Here is a 19,544-nt window from a genome sequence, read left to right as displayed (position 1 = left end):
GTACTCTAACTTCGCCGATAAGAAAACATCCTTAGTGGTGAGTTGGGCCATTACATTGTATTTATTGATGTGATTATCTGGTTGGCCAATAATCTATTATCATTATTAAATTGTGACTGGAGAAGACGCAGACGACGGAGTGACGGTCGTGTTTGAGTCCACTGTCGGTGCCTATGTCGTTGCATTGAAAAATGCTCGGACTATTGTGACCGTCTTGACGTAACATAATTTTAGTATTGTCATTGAATGCGTAATATATTACATGGACAATGTCGTCATGTGTGTGTACGGTATCGGTGAGAGATATTGGCATATTGTTATAGTTTATCGAGTTTATCGCGTCTATCAAGCTCACAAAATAGGACTAAAGTCTGAGTACCTTCAATTATTATTTTAATTTTTTTTTTTATCAATTTCAATGATTTATTAACACCATCGTATATAATAATATTAACATATTATTTTTCAACAATGTCATCACTGCCGCTATTTTCGGGTTAACCGGTATTTTCAGTTTCTCGGTTTAACAGTTAATATAATAATTCTCATACACAGTGCGATGTATTATATGGAAAATACAGTCAGCTCCGGTGTCAACATAATTTACATTACTCTTAATATCCATGTGTCAGTAAGTCTTTACCTAATACATTTAAATTAACGACACTGCAATTTTAATTCCGTTTATTTTTAGTTCAATAGACCTACTATTTCTGTGACATTTTAATATTCAATAGTATTATATTATGTTAAACGGGTGCGATATAATAAGTATTATTTTCTTACTTTCGTTTTTATTGGACTGCAGTATATAAGTATGTTAATTGTTAAATATTATAGCAATTACTTGTTAGTTTTGAAATTTTTTTCAGATAGTTAATACAGATAATATAATACTTGATGAGATAATTATTTCCTTTATTATGTATCAACACGGACTTGAGAGCATTCTCATTTCTCGTCATCTTCGTATCTACAGTGGCTAGTGATGAATGTAGGTAGATAGATATAAGTAGGTTAGAAGTAGATACACTTATAATAAAGTGTATAAATACTAAATAGGTATATTTTTTATTATTTATACATAGAGGTATAGGTTCTTTAGAACATTATAGTAAATATCGATTTTGATTGAAAGACGTATAGACGTATAGACGTATAGACGTCTCTTCTTATTTCGTCAATTATATAATAATTCCATGTCTTTTGTATTTTCATTCAACTGCTCGTATCATAATTCATAATTAGTATACAATATTATAGTGCAGCCGCGAAAATATTCAGATATATATACTTTTGTCGTCTCGCGTTCCGTTTATACCTACTACCTATGTTGCGAGCTTGGGTCAGTGTTAATATGATAATTTATTATATAAGAAATCGTCCGATCTCTTCTCTGTTCGATATATATATATAGTATTATAAGTATTAAGTAGCAGCAGAATATAATGTATATATTTATATATGTATATTGACGACAATATCGCTCGTTGTACATAGTAGTCGGCGCATGTCACATATATTATGTATAGTGAGCTATTGAGATTATACAAACGGTTTGTGTATAATATAAGTTGGCGTGTATATAATATAATATCGTATACGGCGTGCGGTAACATAACATGCGTATTTTTACACGTCTGTTTTCTCGTTCCTTTATAAAATGGCGTATTTATGTGCAGCGCACAGAATTCCGGGGAGCATATATACGACGTCTTATCGTAACGCATACGCTAAAGGTATTGGGTAGTACTTGTGGTCACGGTCGGTTGCGGACGAGCCAATTTTATTAACGCGTTATTCAAATACTGTACCATCAGTATATATTATAAGAGACAGTGTCGGTGTGCGCGACGTGGTATATAGTTGTAATTACAGATGAGGGTTTTTTTTCCAATCTGTGTTTATTAATAAATGAAAACAGTGAAATGTACCCCACGAAAATCGTTAAATTAAACAGTCTTAGCCGTAATCGATTAAAAATATTTTATACTATAAAGAGAATCAAGTTTAATATCTTGACTTAGTTTAATAACATTTATAGTCATGCACTGGATAAAAAATTTTAGGCAGTGACCATTGACCAACATAATTTAAGATAATATAGTATTAGACCCGATTAATTAGCCGTGTATCGATGGCAGTACATTATGGTGACCAAACACCATCCTATATTCAAGTATACCATGTGAATCAAAGCATTAGATACATACAGCGCAAGAATAGGCACAACCAGGCGAATCGAATAAGTTTATTATTCAGTTTCCTCTGCAGTGTATAAAATATATAGAACACGTATAATCAATATGGGAACATAAATTAAACTATTATAATATAATGTATGCAGTATATGTTCAAATGTATTTATTAATTATTATATACCATACGCGATATACGAAGGGATTTAAATGCATTAACAGCAGAAATAATATAGTATATATTATATATTTATATAAAGCTTTATAGGTAATAGGTTTATTGTTTATAATGGCATTATTATTACCTATACTAATTTTTAAGCAAAATAGATAAATTTATTTTTTCTCCCTCAGTATAGTTAGGTACCCCATGTGTATTATACTCTTAACATTATTAGGTAAAATATATTAAATCACTTATATACAATTAAAAAACTTACCTTTGATGTTATACATCACTGTATTATATTATATATCTGTATAAATTTACACATTCCTATGGTAGGTTAGCCTGCAACGCGTTTTGTATAAACACATGTTCTTTTGTAATTATTTTACAGTAGTACTTGGCTACCTGAATACTCGCTTTTATCTGTTTACGCATTTTTGATACACATGGGGTATGTTAAAATGTTATATACTTATTAATAATTTGTATGCATTTATGTATTATGGTCATCATATAATTATAATATCGAAAATTGCCTTGAGGCGCTGAAATACAATACTACGCGCACTGTTATAATGTAATATATTTTATAATATTCGTCGAAAACCCGAATCTACATTTTATATATTATTTATAATATGTGTATGATGGTGTATTGCCGTTCTGCTAAGGCGTCGAAAATGAAAAATACCACTGTGGCAGATATAAAGCTTTAACCTCTATCAATAATTACAATAGGTAACATATTTTTGTTGACAACTATTATAATATAATATTTCAGTAATGATTATTACTACATTTTTGAGTCAATATAATTATAATAATATACGATAGGTTAATTTATATCGAAATTTTAATAAACATTATTTGTTTTTTGGAATTTATAGAATTCTCCATAAAGAAAAAAACTAAACTAATAACTAAAAATGTTTAATTTAATAAACGTAAGAAATTATTTTTACACGTAAAAGTTAAAATGAAAAAATACCACGGAAGTCGCTCTGGCAGCGTCTATATATACTGTATATAGCTCAACATCATTGAGTCACAATAATATATGTGTTAAATTTGAAAGAAATAGTAAATTAATAATCATTGCATACGAAAAGCGATTCTGTGTAGAGAGAATGTGTCAGCCTCTATTTCTAAAGATATTTTATAATATACATTTATTTTATCATTGCATAAAATATTTATTATAAAATTATATTATACGAAATTGTTATTAATGTTATTGTAAATACTGATTTGCCTTAGGATTTCGTATGAAAATTTGTGAAATACTATTGAGTAGAATGATGGGATGGGTACATATACATGTTATAACGTGCTATAAAATATAAATAGCCTAGTATAATAATTAACTAGGTATTGGTAAAGCGTGTGATCTACCGAGAAAACAGTAGATAACTAGTTAAATAAAAATTATAAATTCATATGTAATATTATATAATAATAATGTAATTCAATTAAAAAATAACCATATTTAATACATTTAAGTTTTTTGTGTTTACAAAACAATTTGTATTAGTCAAAGTATATAAATTATATTCAAAATATGATAATTTATTGTTACAATATTACATTTTATGAAACATAAACTTATTTTATATCTTCCAAAAAAAGGATAAATAAATTATTCCTATTCTTTATTGAGCGCCGTGCGGTACCAACATTCAATTAAATGGCATGATAATAGATTTTTATTAGTTCTATGCATTTTTCTTAATGTTTAAATTTTAATATTGACTATAAACATTCTATTGTTTGTTTGTTATCCCCATTTACGGGATTCACGAAATGTTCAGAATGATTGATAGTTAAATGATTATAGCCAATATCATTTAGACTGGAGTATGATTTCAAAAGGCATATTATATTATATTATATTATTTTATCTATTAATAGTAGGTCACGGTGGTCCCAGTAGATCACATGCTTTACCAATGCCATTAACTATTATACTATTTATTTATTTACATTAATTATTAATATAAATATTTTTAAGATTAAATTTATAAAAATTATAGTATAATGTAAGTAATATAGTGGAATGTTTAAAGTATTCAATTGTTAATATTTTTACATTAAAATAATTAAACCCATTTAATGAAAGTCGATATTTTTCGTGAATATTTATTAATATATTAATATATATATTAAAATATTAAAATTTGATTAAAAAATGCGTATAAAAAACCTAACCTTATGATAAACTTTTTTTTTATTCTGGTAAAAACAAAAAATAAGAAATTAAGAATTACATATTAAGCTATTTGATTTGAAAAACATAAAAATATTTTAAAATTTCAGACGTCTATAAAAGATTCAATATATCCACTTTGAAAATTATGTCATATTATTTATAAAATAGTAACATAAATATTGGATAATTACAATAAAAAACGTAAATATTCTTATCTTCTCTTATTAATTGAAAAAGTTTCAAGAACATTCAAAAAGCACCAAACTATTACTAGAAGCACTCTCATAATTTACCTATAATGTGATGATATAGACACAAAAAACAAATATCATTATTGTATATTGAGTATTAAAAAATACATCATTCGGACCATTAAATATTAAGGTATACTTCACATTTTAAAGAATATTTTTTAATTTGAAGTTTAGTACGTAATAACCAATAAAAAATGATTGAAAGGATTTAGATAGCGCGATTTCTTTCTCAAATTTGTATTGTTTACTATAGGCTATACTCGTATATTGTTTATTGATTTATAAGCATCTGGAGTATAGACATTATATATTACAATAGTGAGTTATTTATTCGGTTTCATATGATTTAATTTATTATAAATTAATTTTATGTTACTAAATGAGTATACTATTTAATAATTATATAGTATTAATGTATAATTTAAAGGAAACTTTATTACTATAATCTAATTAATTCCAGAAATAAACCCACATTTTATATGTTATATGTTCACACTTCACACTAAATATATGTTTCATAGCCCTGCTAACATTTTAATATCTGATGCAGGTAATAATATGATACATTTTGATTTGTTCACTTGATACGTTTTCTAGTTATTTAAATATTACTTACTAAATTTTAATTGAATAACATTTTTACTTAAATAAACTCGTGTTAATACTTATTATCATATTTTACTTTACATCATTGAAAAAAAATAACATGTACAGTTTTAGGTACTCTACAATCACTTTATTTTACAGAATATTTGTAATTAGAATTTATTCCATTAATAAAGAATTATCGTTATTATTTTTTAACAAATAAGTACTCATTTATATAAATAAATAATTATCCTTATTTGTATTTAGAGTTTGTTTTATTCTATCAAGTCAATACAATAGGGTGAAAGTTTATCGAGCGGTTGAATACACTGTTTAAAGCTTACTGAATTTAATATTAGTGAAATAATTTTAAATACTAATACATAAAGGGCCATAAATGTATTTATTTTATATGGTGATAATACTGATAATAATAAAACAATCGTTTATGTCAAAATGGCCAATGGTTGAACAGAGATTTATTATCTTATAAAACTATGATTGTTATCATTTGACACTTCAAAGATAGCAGTGACGTTTGAGCATGGGTTTTCTAAAAGTTTATCTTACAGTCAGGTACCTATCTGATTGTTGTAACTATTATTACCATGATTTATTGGTAATTTATAAGTAAATACATATATTTTTTTTAATAATTATTAGTTATTTGTAATTACATAAATTAATTAATAGCAATAACTTATTACAAAGTATCATCATTCATCATTATAAGATTGATCTTAAAAATATATTATTGATATATGATCTCATAAATATATTATATTTATGTACTTCTACCTATATAAATTATAATTAACTAGTTAAAATTTGAGTGAAAAGTTAATTTATATTGTTTAGTATAGTTATGACTTATGATAAATTATTGTATTATTTGATAATTTTATAAAAATAACAGTCTAGACTTAGCTTTGACGGCATACAATTGATTAATCGAATAATAAAATATTGAAATATATAAAACTTTAACATACTTTTTAGTAAAAATTCAGATACTTAAACTTCATATCACATAATGTCATAAGGTATAAAGATGTATAAAAACTCAAAGTACCTATACATAATATAATAATATTCTACATATCTGCTAATGTTAGCTTGTAGTGAATAACCTGTCACTAAAGCATTTTTATGAATTTATTATTTAATTAGTAATAAAATCGCTATAATTTATTATTTGGAAAATAAAATCATTAAATATATAATCTGAGTGTAGTCGCTGTGTATAGGTACTTAAAGCATTTTACGAAAATGCGTAATGATACCGGTACACAGTAAAACAATATTCACAAAACTTAGGTGACACATAATCAGTTTAATTATATGAAGTGTAAAAAAACAACTATATACATACATTAAAATACTTATAATTTATGAATTTAGTATTTATACTCTCTTTGAAAGTTGTCAACCTATAAACGGTGTTAGTCAATTTAAATATTTAAATTGTGAGTTCATTTTGTATTTTTTTATATGATTCAATATGTATAGCTTATTGTAGCTTATAGCTAATATTGTATACATTTTTACCTATAGGATCATTACAAATTTACTTATTTTTTTCTCCTACAAAATAATTCGCATTAGAGTTTCTGTGTAATTGTATGCAGTGAAATTAATTGAAACACGATTTGCTTGTAAATATTTATGTATGTGTGTGTGTGTGTATTATTATCACAAATTGCTTTATTTTTTACGCATTAAATTAATTTACGTAGGTACTCGTATTAGCTACTGTGTTGATAAATATACACAGGTATACTTTATAATATAATAATATATTATAATTCTGATGAAATTTAATGAAATTTTATTATTGTTAAGATACATATATAAAATTATTATATGTCTTTATAAAATAGGGCCGACCAAATAAGTGTTTTATTATTTATATAATGTTTGTGTCAAATTTTCAATTTTCTGTAATTCCTTCGATTTTGGTTTGATTATTCCTGTGGAAATGGTAAACAGATTTACCATGAACCTATATATTTGGCAACGTTGCTTAAAAGTAAAAATAAAATAGTGCTCGCAATCGTAGGACTAAAAAGGTATCTACGATAAGGATCGCGCGCAATTGTATCATGCTCTTATTTTCTTTACCAAACTTGGAAATATTATTACATAAGAAGTCTCTGTGAAATTTTGATGACCCTTATATGTATATTATGGTTTTAGATTATAGCTGGTATGCAACGTCACAATGATATTATATTATATATTGTATAAACATAATGTTTTTATATAGGCGAGAAGTATAATTGATCCGTTAATTAGACGCTTGCGTTAATGCAACTGAGTTTAAGAAACCTATACGCGTATATATTCTAGATATATCTACTACCTATGTATTTATAATATAAATATATGTGGCGTAAACTCAGAATGATTTATGAAGTATAATATATTTGATATCTACTACTGTACTATCACTATATTACTTACTCGTATACTACTACTGTATATACGAGTACACTAAATAACCGGCAATATATTATATACATAGCCACATAGGTGTATATAAATATACTATAATGAATCACTTTGTATAATAATATCGTAAGTATAGTATAGTATATTCTATAATATATTACTATGCGAGACTTTTTTGTACATAATTATACAAACGCATATACATATAGATATAATATTATATACATTAGATACTCAATAAATTTTTCTATTCCCCTACCCTCACAAACTATGTATATATTACTTAAGTATAGATATACCCTGCACGTACGTATATCACAAGAAAAAATATTTTACTCTGCACTATATATTATGCTATATTATACTAGAACGAGGTTAATTGTTAATAATGTTATAGAAAATGATTTTAATAACCTATTCCGTAATATCCAATAGACAAACCTGTTTGGTTGAGAAAAAAAATTATTGAAATAGTTCTTTTCCTTTTTCCTTGTTATGCATTATTATTTTAGTAGATGTAAGTATGTGTATATAAATTATCTATAAATGACACTATATAAAATAGTATGTGTAAATATTGTTGGGTCGATAGTTATTTGGAAAAAAATATATAAGTTGGATTTTATCGATTGGTTTTAACATTTAGTTTGTTATTGTATAGTAAGTAGATAGGTATTATTAACGAGTAAATTATCTTTTACTACGTATACACAATAATGATAAATGTTTTAAATGTATATACTGTATGTCTGTATGTCCGAATACATATATGCATATATTATATTATTGTTTAAGAAATTTATATTTTGAAAGATTACCTAAAAATAACACGAACTATTTGAAATGTTATTATACGATTATAAACGAGTGTAAGTTGAGATGGAACAGGTTGGGCTTAGGAATGTTCAAGTGGAAACATTAAAAATTATATTAACTGGGTACAAAGCTAAATATGTTCATACAATATTATTATTATTATATATTATGCGTATGGTAGATTGGAAAATGCGTTTCGTTTAATAGAAGAAATAAAAAAGAATTGTTTTTGATATTTTACAAAAAGAAAATTAATTGAATTAATTGTTTTCATTTTTTTTTTATCTTGAAACCAGTTCTGTCGTGTATCCAATGTGTAATTTGTACTTTGGCGAATATAATTGGTGATAACCTTACTTCAGTAAATGACAGGGTGATTTGAGCCTCAAAACAAACCGGTATTTTCAATTATTTGTAATTCGTTTATAAATTAGTTTTTCAACAAAAGCACAACGCTAAAACATTGATTACAGCATAGTATGACTAATTTCCAAAACTGGTTCCGCGAAGGAAATTCGATTTGATTAATAATATCTATTTTGGAAAAAAATGTATTTCGCCACAGTCAGCTAGTGCTTATAATAATAATGTACATCCACAGACTTTATGCTACATACATACAACTATACAAGTATAATATAACAGAAGATATCACAATAATATTATCATAATATAGTTATTTATATTGACCTACCTAAATATTGCAATTATGATTCAAAGAGCCATGTATATTATAGTATATTATTTACCTAACCATATAGGTTAATATATATTAATGTACCGGCGAGTCTCCTTATCGTTATTATTTTGTCACAATTGTTAGTATATGAGGCGTAAAGGTACACAGGGTGATTCACTAAGTATACTTACTATATTTAAATTATATTAAGCATGTAAATTAAAGTGTTTTTTTCTTTGTTTTTATAAAATTTTCTAATACCCCGTTATACAACATTTGTACCATTCTGATAGTATAAAATGCTCGCACATATTTAAATAAGTCTGATTTACGAGTGAGTATTTTATAAATAAAATTATAATAGAAACGTTTTAAAATAAAAATTGTATAGTATCATTAAATATTTTATTCCATAGAAGTTTGTTAAATAGAGGTTCCACTGTATGGTTACAGTCGTTACAGATAATATTTTCAAATTTACGGTTTTTTGAAAATTAGCGTAAAATTTTTCTAGACATTTTGACATATTAATATCAAAATTTGAACAAATGGATTTAGAGTTATTTAACCTTGTTCTAAAAATGATTTCTTGATAAAAAAACATATAAAATAGTGCAAAAACTTACAAAATATTGAAAACGTGGTCTTTATGTATAGGTACCTACATTCAAAAATTCTAAGAATTTGAATTTGAATAATTCATTAAATAAAAAAAGTGGTGATGGTGACCGTGCTTGGTGAATCATTCTGTATATAATAATTATATTGTGTGATATTATTAATAAATGAATCGTTCTTATTCGATAACAAATTCAAACGTTTAAGTTCTGTAAAATTGCACGAATAATCAATTTCTAGTTTTAATTATCGGTAGATTCGGGCTGCTGTTGTCTTCTATATATATCAAAATGGTAACGCCCCAATAATATACATACATGACGTACACGTGTACATATTATATATACATAATAGCGGCTATTACTTTTAATATCCATTGGGAAGCCAAATGTCTTTGAATTATCTACCGTGCGTAGGTATTTTTCCATTTTATATTTTGGGCGTGAAACATATTATATCTTGTGCATTTATATATTTATATGATTATATTACATATGTCCTATATATAATCTATGATATTTAACTATAAATATATAAAAGCATATTATCATAATAGTTTTTGTTTTAATTTTCGATTGCACTATTGGTAAATACTAAATAATAATAATACGAGTACTATATTATATTATTAGTCTTTAATTTATTTTATATTTGTTGCCCGTTGTATTTTTTTTGGTCGGGCAACTCCTAGTGGGTGTTTGTATAGAGGACGATAAGCGATTTGCTGCTGCTGCAGTATATATATCTGTGTATGTAATATGAATGTATATAAATAAATATATATATATATATATATATATATATATATATATATAAATGTATAGAAAAAATACGGACGGACACACAAGTCAGTGCGCGCTAAGACGGACATTTGTGTTTTTAATTATCTAATTTATGGCGCGATTTTTAATGAGACGTTGAGTAAACAGATGTTAGCACATATGATTATGTATATATATATTATTTTAAATAAAATATATAAGTATCTTCAACCCCTCTTTTCATCATATATAATATTATATGAACATATTGTATGTATTAAAATACGCCTGCACTGTTACACTACAGCAGACGCGTTACAGTGGTGCACCTATATTCCACGGATAACAATATACTATGCGTGAGTTACAGTACATATATACACAAACTCTATACGTTTATATACATATATTGACTTTTTAATTTATTAACCGGTCGGATCAAACGGAAAATTGTCCCATTATATTATACAAAATATAAATTGCCCGGTTGTCGACCACATCCCCGGACTGGCTGTATATATATTATTATTCAACGATTTCCAGTAAATTGAGGGCGTTTATATAATTTATATTTATATTTATTGATTTACCAGGTACGATTGTGTAACGTTTAGTTTGCAGTGTCTGCAGTGTTTGCAGTTTGTATTAGTTAAGTACATAATAGACATTAGATATACGTTTTTTGTTGATTTTTTTCTCCTACACCACGTAGGTACATATTATATAATATATGAAGATTTTGTAATATCTATTACTTCTTACTATATACATAATATAAGTTTAACGACAACGGAAGATATGTGGACACCAAGATGTCATCGGAATCCTCCGAAATTCTTTGCTGCAAATCGATTAAATTCGAAACGGTCGATTAAATTAGTCAGTAGATGTGATATTAAAACATTTATATACGACAGCTACCTGACACTTATAGAAATGATTATGAAGAAATAAGTTAGATTATTCTACTCAGAGAAAAGATTAAAACGACTAAGCTATATAACAACACTATAGTTGTATTATTGTGTGCGTAAACAGAAGAATGATATGAGTAATAAGAGATTATAATATATTTTATTTTGATTCAAACACAATCAAATGTGGTCAATTTAAATTTGTTTATATGTTACGAAACAGCAGGCTTTGTGAAAGAAAATATTATAGTATATACGATAAATTAAAGACGACTTATCGCAAATAATTAATTAGCAAAATAAGCTACATCAGTATAAAAATATATAGATATGCGTATGTAAAGTATAACATGAAAAAATGTCGATTTTTCTTTTTAAAATATATTATATTTAACTCGTATATGAAAACGTAAATACTCGCGGTCAATGCATGTATTGTGTTCTTGTGTTCTCGGCGTACCGTGTAATTTACATACAAGTTTATAGTTTACCCAATGCGCAAGCCACTAGGATGTTTAACAATAAAACGATATAGAGAATAAACATTATGTGAAAAATATTAGTTAAAATGTTATTATAAATGGACTTGTTAAAAATATAAATGGTACGTTGTTAAAGTCTTAATAACAATTTTAATTTATACGGATAATTATTACTATATTTATTTCTATATAGACTAAGTATAATTTTATATTATGTTATAACTCATTATTCTTGTATGTAGAAGATTTAATATTAAAAATATATAACTAAAGCATGAATATAAGTTATAGTTATTTATTTAATCATAAAATATTATGCATAGTTTTATACTAGTATTTAGTTGAAAAAATAATTTAATTTATCTTAATATATTATGTATATTATAATGTATATAAGAAACAACCCAACCACGCATGCACGAAGGTACTGATAAAATTAACTAGAAATATAATTAATTAACCATTATAAAATTGTTATAAAGACCAAAGATTTGTACCTAACAACTATCATTCGTCACAGCACTCAGATACTTTATATAACTATTCTAGGTTGTAATAATAAGATATTATCTTTTGTCATTTAAACATATATACCTAATTTTAACGTGTCATCAGTATGTCACTTAAGTCTAACAAAAATATACACTGTATCTATCAAAGCGATAATAAACATTTTTCACAGACGCTAAACCATTAAACGAATAGCGACTGTAAGATTTATTGTATAACATTTGAGCATAATGTCGTTTTTTGTTTGTATATACCAATTATTTAATAGATATTATAAATAAAATAAAGCTATTTATTTATGTAGTGGTTATTATTATTTAAAGAATATATAAACTAAAAAAATTGTGTAAAAAGACCAAGTGTTTATTATTAACTTATCTAAAGGATTTTTAAAAGTACGTTTTTTAGATATATTTACTTATGGAAAAATGAAAATAACATTTTTTATTATTCTCAGGTAGAAGTTTGGTGAATTATTATGCAAATTATTAAATAACAAGTAAAGCGTTCGTATATTATGCACCATATTCTAATAGATCTCCCGGTAAGAATTTTCTAGAATTTTCTTATTATTATATCTTAAGGAAAAGTATATACTTTACTAGCATGTTTTCGTCTTTTCACGGTACAATATTTCTTAGACTATATTTGGTTTAAAAACACTCCATACATTTTTTTTCGTACCCAGAGCAGTGGCGGATCCAGGAGGACGATCGCTTCAATTGCCCCACCCCGTTCTCTTAAAAAAAAAAATAGTTTAAAGTCCCTGATTTTAGTTTTTGACGTGATTATACTTAAACAGTAACAAAATTATAGTGATATATTTTTTTATTACTATTACTATAAGATATATATTTTTTGTTCTGTATGAGACTGTAGAAAATAACATATCTATGTACCTAAATAAATACTTAATCAAAATTAATGTGTAAATGTGTGCCTTTTAAATCCACCCCCCCCCCCCCCGTTATCTTGGTCTGGATTCACCTCTGACCCAGAGTAAAACACTGCTTGGTAAATCTTATCCCCTATGTAAGATATGACTTAGAAACAGGGAGTAAGAGTATAATACTAAAAAAAGGACATTTCATTAGCAGATTATTTGAAAATATTGATGAGTTACGAAGGTGAATTGTGTATGTGTCATAACATAAAGTATTATACATAGGACATAGGTGTACTGTATACTCTTGTAATTTGTTATTAAAATCGGGAATAATGGTATAATACTCTGATACTCATATTAGGCATATCAGCATATGTATAATAATATAGGAATAAGATATCCGAAAATAATTATAATACGATTAATATTTACTTTTTTCATTAGAAAGATATACTGAAATATTATAATAATATTATATGTATAATATACATATTACCAATTTGGTTATACCAAACTTTTTACGTTTCCATATAACTGTTGATCCTGCGATTGTTAATTATGTTATTTATGTCCTCGCAGAAATTTTAACACAAATACTTTGTAACTATAAATACTAATAATTAATAACGTACCCATAAAGTTTATCAGTCATGACCATAAATCAACAACACCCCTGGAAAGTGTGTATAATGTTACGAACACCTGTGATAATACCCATATCGTTTCATTCAAACATTAAACTATATTTTCAGGATTCCGCTTACTGTTTTATGACTTTGCCATAGTAAATTATAGGTACTTCGTAAGTATATTAAAATTAAACATCAATATATTGCAGTGACATAACATTTTTTTTATATTTAATGTACGATCTATATCAAATTATAATATTAAGCATAATATGTGATAATAAAAGTGAATAGAATACAACAGGAAAAACTCATTAAAGTGATGAAATAAAACACCTATTGAAGACACTTTTTACTATGTTAATTAATTATTATACTGTAGAAGTCGTAGAATATATTGACAACATTTACGCTTCATGCGTTAACGAAGATTAACAGGAATTGATCAAGAAGATAAGTTTTGAATTAGTAGATTTGGATGAGATGATAAACGATTATGGAATCATCTGTAGAAATACTTAGCTCCTTTATGCGCAGTTTAAATTATAAATTTGTGCATTATTTTAAGTTTAAAACGTAGGGAAGAACATTAATTAATTTTTTGAAGGTGATATTTTGAAAATAATGAATGTTCCGTCGTTGCGTTTCACCATAACTGTTTTAAAAGTTGTATACATAAAAAATTAAATTGTATAACGAGTTTGCGTATTATTAAAAAAAAAAAAAATTTTAACATCAGCTTACAAACTTCGAAGAACTCAAATCAAGAGTACAATGTTAACTTTCGGTAGTTTGACTGTTTATAATATCATAGATTCTAGATAGGGTTAGTTGCGTAAAAATTAACCATGTTTAACGTGGTCGTTATATTATATTATATTATAATAGTGTAATATATAAACAATTATTATAAAATGATAACGAAGCGTCGGCATGCGAATCGTGGCTTAATATCTCATGCGACAATACACAACTACTAGCTAAGTAAGGTATATCTAAGTCGTAATCTATATACATAAATTCGTTTAATGAATTACAATCGAGTTTATACGAAAGCATGAAAAGAAGTTTAAGTGACTATATATTATTAAACGGCTATTTATAATTATTTGAGTTTGCGTATCTATTTACTACTTGTTTATAAGAAAATATGGTTTTTACAACAATTACAAAGTGTTTAAAAAAATATTATACTATAATAATAATTAATAATATATAAAAATACTTCCCATGCATAATTATGTTTATGCCTACATTTTACATGTATGATGTATGTATACTGTGGTATGTCCGTAATTAATAACTCTATAGACTATAATTTAAATTGGAGATTTTTGAAAGTAAAAGATATGGTAAGTATTGGTATTTTAATAATTTTTTTTAAATTTTTAATTTGTTACATGTTCGATACCTATACACTACCTATTTAATATGTATGTCGTATGTGCAATAACGCTCAAAAACATTTTTTTATTTTTAAATTAGGTATATTAGTTTTGAATTAAAAACAGACCTAGATTTTATAGATTTTTCCAAAACGCGTACCTATGTTACAATATCTTCCACTTTATGAAAATATCCTATATATTTTAAGTTGAAGGTCATTCCATAAAAATATTATTATGATAAGAATGAGCATATAAATAATATAATAATATGGTATGTATACAATTTCGAGAGGAGTAGAGTGTATCTATACCTGGTGGCTTCGAAATTTCATCCCCTACGGCCCTGTATATTACAATTACAGCGGAAGACTACGGATATGAACTCTTATTATATAGAGCCATAGAGGGAGTAATAATATGTATGTGTCTTCGGTTAGAAGCTGAGAAAACAACTTCTGATGATTCGGCTATGGCTATAAATAATTGGTTGGGTCTACAACACATAGATGTTTGGAATCAGCGATTAATTTAATCATTTTTAAATGTCAAATCACGAGTGTCATATGTTAAGTAATAATTATCTAATTATTCTATTTTTCCTATGATTAAATAATAATACTAGCTGAATTATCAAGGTGCACCAGTTAACTTACAGTTTAAATGCTGTTATACTACCAATTTAGTTTATTGATTTTATTTTTATATTAAATAATTATTTATACATTTATTTTTTTAGTGCATATTGAATTTTTAATATATTTTTATTACATTTTAATATATATCCCACAGAACGCACGATTTTTCATTTAAAATTTGGTTTTTTCTATGAAATAATGTTATATAAAACAATTTGTTGTCCTATATTTTTTAAATTTTTATATTATGCTACATTTCTATTAATTATAATAGTAACATTAGTATAAAAAAGTATATATTTTGATGATGCCTACTCCGAGCATGCTACGCACTGCCACTCCCCGCCATTTCATGACCTACTACTCCCGCCATACAATGCCGCCTTACCATACCAATCACCAACATATTTTGTATGACATGTAACCCATATTTCTTTATAGATAATATATGTTATCAACATGCTTACGCTATCTCACTTCACTCAAATATTTATATGTATAATGCATGTATTGCATATAAATGTTGATACATTTTTTTAGTTTTTTGACTTTTTGTACCAAGAATACTAAGAAAGTAATAGGTCAACGAGATTGGAATATACGAGATCTATAGTGATTTTAACATTTTTTTATAATATATGTTCTATGGTATTTAATAAGTTTAGAAACAGTCATTTAACTAATTTTTGAGACTGATAATATGATATAATTAATGAGGTTATTAAATTTTTTGCATAATAAATGCACAGCAGTCAGCAGTGTTATCTTTTGATGTAAAAAATATGCATATAGAGTTTCCAAACATATTAAATATCTGGCATATATGTGCATACATTACTAACTACACAATATTATCATTGTGTTAGTAATTATACTTTATATCTTACTTGTATCATTGTAATAAAAATCGTATAATATCAAAGAAACAAATAAATATTAATTTATCAACATTTATAATTTTTAAAAATGGTCCAAGGGTAATACATATTAGATTCAATATTACATAATACATCCCATCTTTTTATAAAACCATTTTTAATAACTATTGAATTCCTTAAAATAAATATTTTAATAGTTAAGAAACTATATTTGTTTGAATTTTGAATTTGACATATCAACATATTTAGTATAATTATTCATTAAAAAAAAGGTGGTCTTGTTTTGAAAAACATAAATTAATTACAAAACATTTCAAAAATTTGAAAATTTGGTTAATAATTCAAAAACTTAAAACTAAAATGAATTCATTATTAAAAGGAAAAATAGGGTGCTCATGCTTGATGATTCACTAAATACGAGTATAAATCGTGTGTGTTTATAATTTATATTATTATATTGCATACATGTGAAGAAAGAAAAACTCCCCACAACTGTATAATGGCTACGCGATTTCCTAAGAACCTCATTGTAATCAGAATCGTAATTTATAATATCTATAGTAATAAAAACATGGTATAAAAAATACGGTCTTGCTGATTTAACATCGACAGCACAGTCATTAACTCATAATAATAATAATAATAATAATATCTCAGCTAATGTGCAGTGGACAACGGCTGACATGAATTCCGCCGCACACTCACCAGCTGCGTACATATTATTTACCAGGCTCACGAAAATATTGTTAGCATTGCAATTGTTTGTGTACCGATTTATCATATACTTAGAGGGATAATAACTATAAATAAATATGTTATTATATTGCTGACAAACTACCTATGGAATAAAAATTAATTCTATTTACATCTGAATGCGGAAGGTTAACTTCCTCAGAAATAGTTTCAAATCCTAAACTATACATAATTACATGTCTGTTTTTTATTTTAAAAGTTCATTGTATAATTAATATTGACGTATACCGTTAAAATATTAATGATTTTTTTTTATTATTATTTTAGAGGTTGTATTTAATAACTATTAATAAGTAAAATTATTTTATTATGAAGTGACATGGTAAATGAAATAAAATTTAAATTTAAATAGTTATTACTAATTATAATATTATATAATATTAATAATATGTAAATTACCTATACTACATACATTATGTACCTGCAGTGACAAATATTAAAAACTAAACGTAAGAAAATAAATTAAAAAAATATATATTTAAGTTTAAATTAGTAAAAATAGATGAATATTATTATATTTAATATATTTAGATGTCCAAATTTTTTTATTTAACTTATAAAATAAATAAATAAAAGTTTCAGATTTCTAGAGTAACACCTATCAAGACATACGGCTTTTCACAGAAAACTTTAATGTTTAATAATAATCTTATTTAGGAGTAAATAAATTTATATAGTATCTATTATTGGCAACTAAAAAGGTCGATTTTAGGGGTAAATTATGTATATCATGTTCACCGGCTGAGCATAAAATTGCAATTTTTTTTTACGTAAACGACATGCCATAATTCTAAGCAATAAAGTATTGTCTATAATGCTTATACTTTTATGTACATTAGTATTATACTTATAGAAACGATTAATTTTCTGTGTTTTTTTCAGACAAGGAATTCATCTATGTTTGATTATTATTTTATAATATTTACATCTGACGGCGGCCTTCGGAGAAGATTAATCTAATCGGTGTGCGGTTATATTATTTAATTATTTATTTATTATACTCTTAGCGAGCCATTGAATGAAAATATAATTGCAAAATAATATAGTCATTCCTATACATATATATTAATTTGAAATATTATTAACAAAGTGAACATTAAACTGCAGGAAAACAAAATTAAAAAAATCCAACTTATAGTTGGTAAATTTGTCTACAATTCGTCTGTACACGCTATTATATTTTATCCTTACTAATTACACGGCCCCATTCGTAATTTATATACAATCCCAATTTTCGTATTATAAAACTAGTGTTTATGGTATTACACTGAATCGTCAAAAACAAATTCGATTGTACAAAACCGCTAAGAGTGAAAAAAAAGTAACCGACGACAGTAATGTATATAATGTATATGAGGAGCATTTTAATTGACATAATTGGATTACTTTGTCAGACAAAGGTATAATTTTGAAATAAAAAATAACGAGACAGCGTTTATATTTTAATCTAATCAATCTTAAAATTAGTGTGGGAACAAGTTTTTGAGAAAAGCATTTTTCATGGGGGGTTTTTCCTCCTTATATCTATTCTCTATTCGGATTCGTGCGACCAAATAGATTTACAAGTAAGTGTACAACATAATTGTTAGTTGTATTTCGGTGCATAACGCGCGTATTATCCCGAGATTTATCATCGGGTACTCGTAAATCTAATATATATGTATATTATATAGTTAGGTAACTATAATAACGGTAAACATATAAATACACGAACTGTTCCGAATGACAT

This window comes from Rhopalosiphum maidis, chromosome 1 (assembly GCF_003676215.2).
Source record: "Rhopalosiphum maidis isolate BTI-1 chromosome 1, ASM367621v3, whole genome shotgun sequence".
Taxonomy (NCBI): Eukaryota; Metazoa; Arthropoda; class Insecta; order Hemiptera; family Aphididae; genus Rhopalosiphum; species Rhopalosiphum maidis.
The sequence above is the reverse complement of the archived record's forward strand: the minus strand, read 5'-3'. Positions refer to the sequence as shown.